This window comes from Eublepharis macularius, chromosome 4 (assembly GCF_028583425.1).
Source record: "Eublepharis macularius isolate TG4126 chromosome 4, MPM_Emac_v1.0, whole genome shotgun sequence".
Taxonomy (NCBI): Eukaryota; Metazoa; Chordata; class Lepidosauria; order Squamata; family Eublepharidae; genus Eublepharis; species Eublepharis macularius.
In genome coordinates, this window is record NC_072793.1 from 112853006 (window position 1) to 112861885 (window position 8880).

The following is an 8880-nucleotide window of genomic DNA, read 5'->3' on the forward strand; positions in this document are numbered from 1 at the left end:
TAAACACTGAAATACATAAGAGCAAAAAACAGGAACAAAGCCCCAAAGAATCATGGAAATTGTAATATGGTACAACAGGAAGGGTGGACAGTCCTGGGCTTCATCTGCCATTATAGCTGAGTACCTCATGTGAGTTTGTCATTGCTTGCCCTTCCGGTCAAATCCAAGGGGTTTTGAGCCTCTCAGCCCCCAGGTAGTTCACCAGTTGCCGGGGGGCTCAGTCCCCCAGCCAAATCCAGGGGGCTTAAGCCCCTTAGTCCCCCCATAGTTTACACCTATGGTGGAGCCCCGTGAGAAGCTCACAGGAAAATTCCCTCACTGGACCCTGCTTTGCTTTCTAGCTTCTGACAACTGCCAGCCACCTTTCTCTATCCTTTCCCCCCCACCCCCGCCATCTCTTCGTCCCACCTTTTCCCTTCTCCCTTATTCTCCTTCTCCTCTCTTACTGCAACAGTGGTTCTCACTTTCCCCTTATCTTCTGCTGCCTCCTCTTTCCTCAATCTGATCTTTGCTCACCTTCCCCCTCCTCCCTGCTCTGTATTCCACCCATCTCTTCCCTTGCCATTCTGCCTACCCGCCCCCTCTCCTGACCTCTCTATGTATCTGTAGAAGGGTCTTTGTTGACGATTAGAGAGATTCATATATGTATATATATGTATAGACACATACATATATACATACATACCAGTTAAGGATACACTTCATCCATCTGTATGAAGCTGCAAAATTCCTTTCTAATTTTGCTGTAACAGGATAACACAGCAGCTCCCTGGAACTTTTATTTTTTTCTACACCTAACCCTGTACATGGCTACTCAGAAGTAAGCCCCAATGAGTAAAAGGGGACCAAATCTGAAGTAAGCCTGCATATGATTACAGCTGTAGGAAATCATTTTCTTTTTGGCTAGCTGCCTCCATGGATCAGTTCCCATTAACTGGGCTTCTGCTCACTGTCTCCGATATCTTGAACCATCTCCTTCTCCCTCTACCTGGCCACAATTAGAAGAGGTTTCCGATTTCTTGCTGTGCTACCCTGATTTTTAAGGGTGGCAACAGCACTTGCCAAAGTCATTGGAGTGCCTTCCAGGTATGGAACGAAAGAGAATGCTGAACAGACTAGGGATGAGGGCTTCCTTTCGTCCCTATCCTGCCATTCACTCTGATATCTTTGGCAAATGTTACTATCCCCAGCAATCAAAGTGTGACAAAAACTCATCCAAGATCCCTTCTGATTATGCAGTGCAGAGGAGAACCTTGGGCTGATTCCAGAGGTTTTTCCCCCCCTTTCCTGGTGGTCATGTAGCCAGAGTGATGTTACTCAATTCGTACTTGCAACAGAGATTACATCCACAGAGCACTGGGTAATCTGAGTGTTTTCTTTATTGATGGTTTCCCTTGCAAGTCAGGTGAGGATTGCATGACCCCCCCTCACCCCCCCCCCACCCCGCCGTAGTGCCACCATGATTCTTCACCCAGCTTTTAAATTTCTGGTGCGTGCATAGCACTGCTCAAGAATAATGCAATACAACACCTTTAGAAAAACTTTGTGTGTCGCTCCAGAATAATCCAATGCTTAATTCTTTGGTAATGCTAATTACTAAAAGATACTGAGGTTCCCATTGGGGTCAGTTACATGGGAAAGACTAATTGGTGTGCTACTACTTGGTAGAAGGAAAGCCAGCACTTCAGGAACTTTTCAAATGCTAATAGAGAGATTTGAGAATAAAACTTGCCACATGTATTGTCATAATGTATTAACAGTGTTATAATGTTGCCTTAATCCCCTCTTCAGTTTTGTTGGTGTCAAAGTTCAGAGGAAGAGGGCAAAGGGGCATTTCTTTCATTCATATAGAAGGCACACTTTCTCTTCCACACACGTGAAAAAGACCATGACAACAGCACCATGCTGCAAAATATAATATTTTTCAGGTTAAAAAAAGAATCAGAGTTTTTAGTAGGGGGGAAAAATCTGTTCATAATTTGAATGGCAATAGAAGACGACATTGTGTGAAAACAAAAAAAAGGATGCATGACTAGAACTGCTGAAACACAGAAAGGCATCCATATGGAATCAACTTTGGATAAGGAAGAGATGGGATAGTCAAGGAAGTCTGGGGGCACTGGGTACAATCCCTGTAGCCCTATACGTCAAGCAATCACTTGTGCTGCTTGTGCTAAGAATTGGCCCTGTCAAGGAGCACGAGTGATTCTTGTGAATTCAGTGTAGGATCAGCCAGTTGACTATCTGTTACCAGAGTTGCTATGTTTCCAAAATGCACTGCTCACATATTTATAAATTATTTTATACTTTATTTACTTCATTTATACCCAGCCTTTCTTTGCAATGGGGACTCAAAGCAGCTTATATCATTCTCCTCTCCTCCATGTTATCCTCACAACAATTCTGTGAGGTAGATTAGACTGAAAGTGTTGGACTGGACCAAGGTCACCCAGCGAGCGTCTGTGGCAGAGTAGGAATTTGAACCCAGGTTTCCCAAATCCAATCTGACACTCTCACTGCTACACTACACTGGGTTTCACTGAAACTGTTACAAAGACACCGTAAGTCTGAAGCACTTTTTCTCTTCAGAAGGAAGCCCAGCTCAGTTGAATATGACCTTTTTATAAGCCAGAGAAATGATGGAGTGAGTGTAAATAATGCAGCGGAATTACGCTGTGCTGATTAGAGAGGCAAAAAGTTTTATTTGAGGAAGTTACATACTTGATAGTAAAGAGGAGAGAGAAAGTCCTTGCTATCTGACTCCATCTTGCAGAGAGAGAGAAGAAGTGTGGCAGGAGAGAGAAGAAACAGGATATTGTCCTGTTTAGCTCAATAGGAGACAAGACAAGGAAATGACCCCCAGGAAACAAGAGAGGTGCTATTCTCACTGTCCTAAGTGATCCTTGCTGCCCCCTGCATGGTAGGCTCTTCTTCCTTCTTGCTGCTGCAGTACACCAGACATTGCTATTTCTAACACCCCTTCTCAATGTCTAGTGTACAAAGTCCACAAAGTTCAGTCTTTCATGTAGACTTTGAAATTTCTCTTTGGCAAGTGGCTTGGTGAGGATGTCTGCTGTCATTTCTTCTGTAGGGCAGTACTGTAGCTCAACAAGCCCTTCTTCTTGCATATTTCTCACAATGTGATTCTTTATGTCAATGTGCTTGGTTCTTGATCCAATTCTTTCTGTATTTGCAAGTTTTATGCAAGATTGATTATCTTCAAAAGTTGTATAGGTTTGGGTTCATCTATCCCAAAGTCTTCTAACAGTTGTAGAATCCACTTGATTCTTGGCATGCTTCTGCTGCTGATATGTATTCAGCTTCTGTAGTTGATGCCGCTACAAGGTCTTGCTTTCTGCTTGTCCAACTGATTGCTCCTCCACCATAAAAGAATACTCATCCACTGGTAGACTTTCTGTCTGTGATGTCTTCTGCCCAGTCAGCATCCATGAATCCCACTAGTCTGGGATTGTCGCTTGCTGGTAGCTTGAGCTTCAGTTGTGCAGTACCTCTCAGGTATCTTGCTAGTCTTTTGACTGCTTGCCAGTCATTCACACTTGGTGATGCACTTTTCCTGAACAGTATTCCAACTGCTGCTGCTATGTCAGCTCTGGTTACTGTACTTATGTAGAGCAGTTTTCCAATTGCTTCTCTGTACACTTTGATGTTTCTCAGAGGTTCATTGTTTCCATCTTGTTTCAGGAAATCTGTTTCCATTGGAGTACATGTTGGTTTTCCACCTTTCATATCCATATAGTCTAGGAAATCCATGATCTTTTGCTTTTGATTGAGAAGATAGTTTCCATCTTCCTCTTGCTCTATCTGAACACCGAGGTAAAAACTGACATTTCCAAGATGCTTTACTTCAACCTCTTGGTTCAGATGCTGAATTATTTCATCACAGTCTTGTTGATCCTCATAACAAAGGAGAAGATCATCTACATAAATCAGAATAAAAGTCCATTTGTTGTCTTTCTTTCTTGAGTACAGGCAGCGTTCTGCCCCACCTTGCTTGAATCCTTCTTTGATGAGCATTTGGTTCAGTTTCTGGTTCCAGGCCCTTGCAGCCTGTTTCAGTCCATAAATGCTCTTCTGCAGTTTGCATACAAGTCCTCTGTCTTTGGACGGTTCAAATCCAGGAGGCTGTGTCATATACACATCTTCTTTCAGCTCTCCATGAAGAAAAGCAGTTTTCACATCCAGATGCTCCACATGCATCTTCCTTGCGGCTGCTATGCTCAGTAGTGTTCTTACTGAAGTGTGTTTCACTACTGGTGCAAAGGTTTCATCATAGTCTTCTCCATACTTCTGGGAATATCCCTTTGCAACTAATCTTGCTTTGTACTTCTGTACTTCTCCATCTGCATCAAGTTTGGTTTTGAAAATCCATTTGCATCCTACTGTCCTTTTTCCAGGTGGTATTTCTGTGAGGATCCATGTCTTGTTCTAGATCAGAGAGTCAATTTCTTCTTTTGCAGCTTTTCTCCATTTCTCTGCTTCTCTTGCTGGCATTCCTTCTACGTCTTCCCAGCTAGAAGGTTCTGGTACAGCTTCTGTTTTTGCCAGGTAAGAGAATTTCAGTGGTGGAACTCCTTTGTTTGTTCTGTCTGAGCGTCTGACACTTGGCTCTGCTTCCCCTTCTCTTTCTGTGGGCTCTGCAGGTGTCTCTTGCGTCTCAGTCAGGTCCCAGAGTTGCACAATTTCTGGCTGCTGTGCTGCATCAGCTCCCTTTGGTGTAGATTCTCTGGTGTCTGGCTTGCTTGCCTTCTCTTTTTCATCAATGTACACCACGTGGCAGATCTTCACCATGTCTGTCTCTGGGTTGAGGATTCGATATCCTTTGCATCCCAGTGCATATCCAACAAATATGCCTTCTTCTGTTCTGAGATCCATCTTAGATCTCTTTTCCTTTGGAACATAGGTGTAGGCTTTTGATCCAAACACTCTCAGATGCCTTACATTGGGCTTGCGGTTGTACCACAGTTCAAATGGTGTGCTGCTTGCACCCTTTGTAGGTAGCATGTTCTGCAGATAGGCAGCAGTGTTGATAGCTTCTCCCCAATATTTTTGAGGTAGCTGTGCTTCTTGCAGCATACTTCTGCACATTTCTGTGAGAGAACGATTTTTCCTCTCTGCTATCCCGTTGAGTTCGGGGGTGTATGGCACGGTCAGGTGATGCTCTATTCCTTCAGCTGCTAGGAAGCTTGTCATCTCCTTCCCCACGTACTCACCTCCATTGTCTGTGCGGATAGCCATTGGTTTTCTCTGGAATCTGTTCTGCACCACTGCTAGGTACAGCTTGAATTTCTCCAGTACTTGGCTCTTTTCTCTGAGCAGGTAGATTACAGTAAATCTTGAAAAATCATCAGTAAAAGTCAGAATGTACTTACTTCCACTGGGTGTTACTGTTCCCATTGGTCCACAGACATCACTGTGAATCAGTTCCAGTGGTCTTGTGGTTTGCTTCTCACTCTGCTTGGTGAAAGAAGGTCTTGTGCCTTTGGCTTGAATACAGCAAACACATTTCTCTGCATCAGCACATTTTCTCATTTGCAAATCATTAGTCAGATTCTGCCTTTCAAGCTGATATATATAATCCATATTAGCATGTCCAAGCCTTTTATGCATAAGATATGTACAGTTCTTATGACTGCACCCTTTAATTAAATTCACTGCCCCTTCAGAGCAATCCAGCATATACAGTCCATCCTTTAATGTGCCTTGTGCAATTAATTCACCTTCATTGCTAATAAAACATTTCTCTCCTTTGAACACAGTTTTAATGCCCTTTTGTGCCATCGCAGATACAGACAATAAATTGCTCTTAAGTTCAGGTATGTAGAGACAGTCAACAATCTGCACTTCTCTAACTTGGCCACTGGGTAATGCACAATATGCAGTCACATTCCCTCGTCCCTGAGCAGTTAAAGTTTCTCCATTAGCAGTATATAGTGTTTGATGATGTGTTTTCATATCATTAAATACACTTTCATCTTTAGATATATGTTGATTGCACCCACTGTCAACAATCTATTTGCATATACTTTGATCTTTTCCACCAACATTTAAACAGTTCTTATTTGGTCTGCCAGCATTTGCTTGGCTATTGGCATTAGGTAAGCTATTGACTTTATCTGCATTCCTAAAGCCTTTTGTTTCCGTCCCGCGTGGCTGGGAGTTACTGTCTCTCGCTCTTTGTGATTCAAGAAAGTGGCAGTTTCTTTTTAAATGCCCTCTCTTCCCACAGACGCTGCAGGAGAAATCATTTCTTGAACTGACTCTTAAAGCAAGTTCTCTGGGCTGATCTTTATAAGATTGTCTGTTAAGATTTTCTTCTTGCAATCTTGCAAGTACATAGTTTAAGCTTAGACTTCCTTGCATTTCCAAAACATGCACAATGCTTGCATAAGACTGAGGAAGGCTGCTTAACAGAATTATTGCCAAATCCTCATCCTGGATCTCCTTTCCAAGGGATCTTAATTTCTGTGTTAATTCCATGAAATTTGAAATATGATCTTTTAGTTGTTGCTGGGGCTGCATTTGAATTCGATACAATTGTCTCATTAGCAAGATTTTAGTTTTAATTGATTCTTGTTGGTTTATTTGTGAAAGAGATCTCCACATGTCTCCAGCCGTGGGCTCATGAATAACTCTTAACAACTGTTTATCACTTAAAGCATTAATGATAATAGACCTTGCCTTGCTGTCCTGTTTCACCCATTTGGCTTCCTTCTGTGGGTCTCCCGTTGGTTTTGCATCTCTCACAGCACACCAGACCTCCAGCTCAATAAGACGCACCTTGGTTCTTTCTGCCCAAATATTGTAGTTTCTGTCGCCTAGTCGGTCGACCTGGAACCCCTGTTGTGCTCCCCAGGAGTCCGCCATCTTTCCTCTATTGTCTGCCCTCTGTGCTTTAGCCTGCAGCTATCTCAGCTCCAGAAGAAGTTTATTGCTCTAATTTCAGCATGCGTTAGCTTCTGGTGCCCAAAACCCTGATGGAGTGAGTGTAAATAATGCAGCGGAATTACGCTGTGCTGATTAGAGAGGCAAAAAGTTTTATTTGAGGAAGTTACATACTTGATAGTAAAGAGGAGAAAGTCCTTGCTATCTGACTACATCTTGCAGAGAGAGAGAAGAAATGTGGCAGGAGAGAGAAGAAGCAGGATATTGCCCTGTTTAGCCCAATAGGAGGCAAGAGAAGGAAATGACTCCCCAGGAAACAAAAGAGGTGCTGCTCTCGCTGTTCTAACTAAGTAATCCTTGCTGCCCCCTGATAAATACCTGATAAATACCTGATAAAACAGCCATTAAATTTATTGGTGCGGGGAGTGGGTGGATTAAACGTGTGGTTTAATTTGACTACCTGCAAGCCCGCCACTTAACATTCCCTTACTGGATATCTTGTTTTTGTGCTCCTCACATTACCCAGTAACTGCCAGCTTCCAAATCCTCTTCTTCCTTCTTGCTGCTGCTGTACACCTGACATTGCTATTTCCAACAAGAATGTGGTGTGTGTGTGTGTTTTGCAATACTGAAATTTCTGTAATGCAAGGAAACATCTCATCATACATAGGTATGCATGAAACTAACAAACTTGTTTCCCCTGAACCACCACCACCATCACCCCATTTTAGTTGGACCGCAAATCACTTTTACAGTAGCATATCAAATGCCCTTTGGTTGACTGCTGCTATTTCAATGTTTGGAATATTAATATAAAATTGTATATGAAATGTATTTCTCACATGAGAGATGGATTAAATTTTAGGGGGGGGAGTTGGGGAACCTTCATTCTTTAAAAAAATAGGCATGTTTCTGTCTTTATAATATGCTAGGCTTTGGGACACAACCTACAAAGGCAAGGAGGAAGATGTAGCTGAGCTTAACTTGTCTTTAGGATTTTTATGAGAAAAAATTTCCAGCGAATGTAAATGTTTAATGAAATGTAGTAAGCCAAAGAACAGAATTATTGCAAGCTTGCAATAATATAGGCCTACAATTTGGCCCAAAAATGTAACTTGCAGCATATGAAAAACAGAAAGTAGCATAATTAATTATTATACTCTTTAAGAGTCAAGAAGAACCAAATTGTCGGATAAAATACAGGGAACAAGTTTAAACTGTTTACTGAAATACTGTGAAATCTGCTGTTTCTAGATTCCAAATCCATGTCAAATGCTAATGGAAACCTCATCGTTTTTATGGAAAGATGGCAATGTGCCATTGTTTTAAATAACAAATATCCTTTTCCTAATTTAGCTGGACCGCCAAGATGAATGTAACGTCTGCGAGATTGATGTGGGATGGTGCCAAGTGTCATTTTTGGAATGACTTTCATTGGTCTCAACAGAGAAACAGTAGAAACAAAAATTTTATTAGTGATAATTTATCAGCAACAACTGACAGCTCCACCACATATAATCCTCACAGAAATTACCTCCTTGCTAATGGCATCCTTTGTTTAGAAAGCAGCAGATTTATGAAGTGTTTCCAGTTGCTGGTCACCATAAAAGTCAGTTGCAAAGTGCACTTATTTTTTTCCCCAAATGCTGCAATTTCTGCATTAGCAAGTAATTAATGAATAATTATTTCCTTGAGTATTTAAAGGGCAACTTCTTTTCTTGATGTGGAACGTAACCAAACAGGTCAGTATGTTGCATTGTGTGGAATGAGGGGATGGGATTTTTCTGCAAACGCAACACCGTTGGATTCTTCCTGTGCTCTATCACCTTTTAGCACTTAAAACTGGGAGAAGTTTGGTGGACAAAGATGTCCAGCAAGAAATCAGGAGTGTGCATAGCTAGTGAGGCCCATTTTAGAAAGCACACATTTTTCCTGCTCTATTTGCTTATTCTTCCAGAATAAGTCTGCCTTAATTTC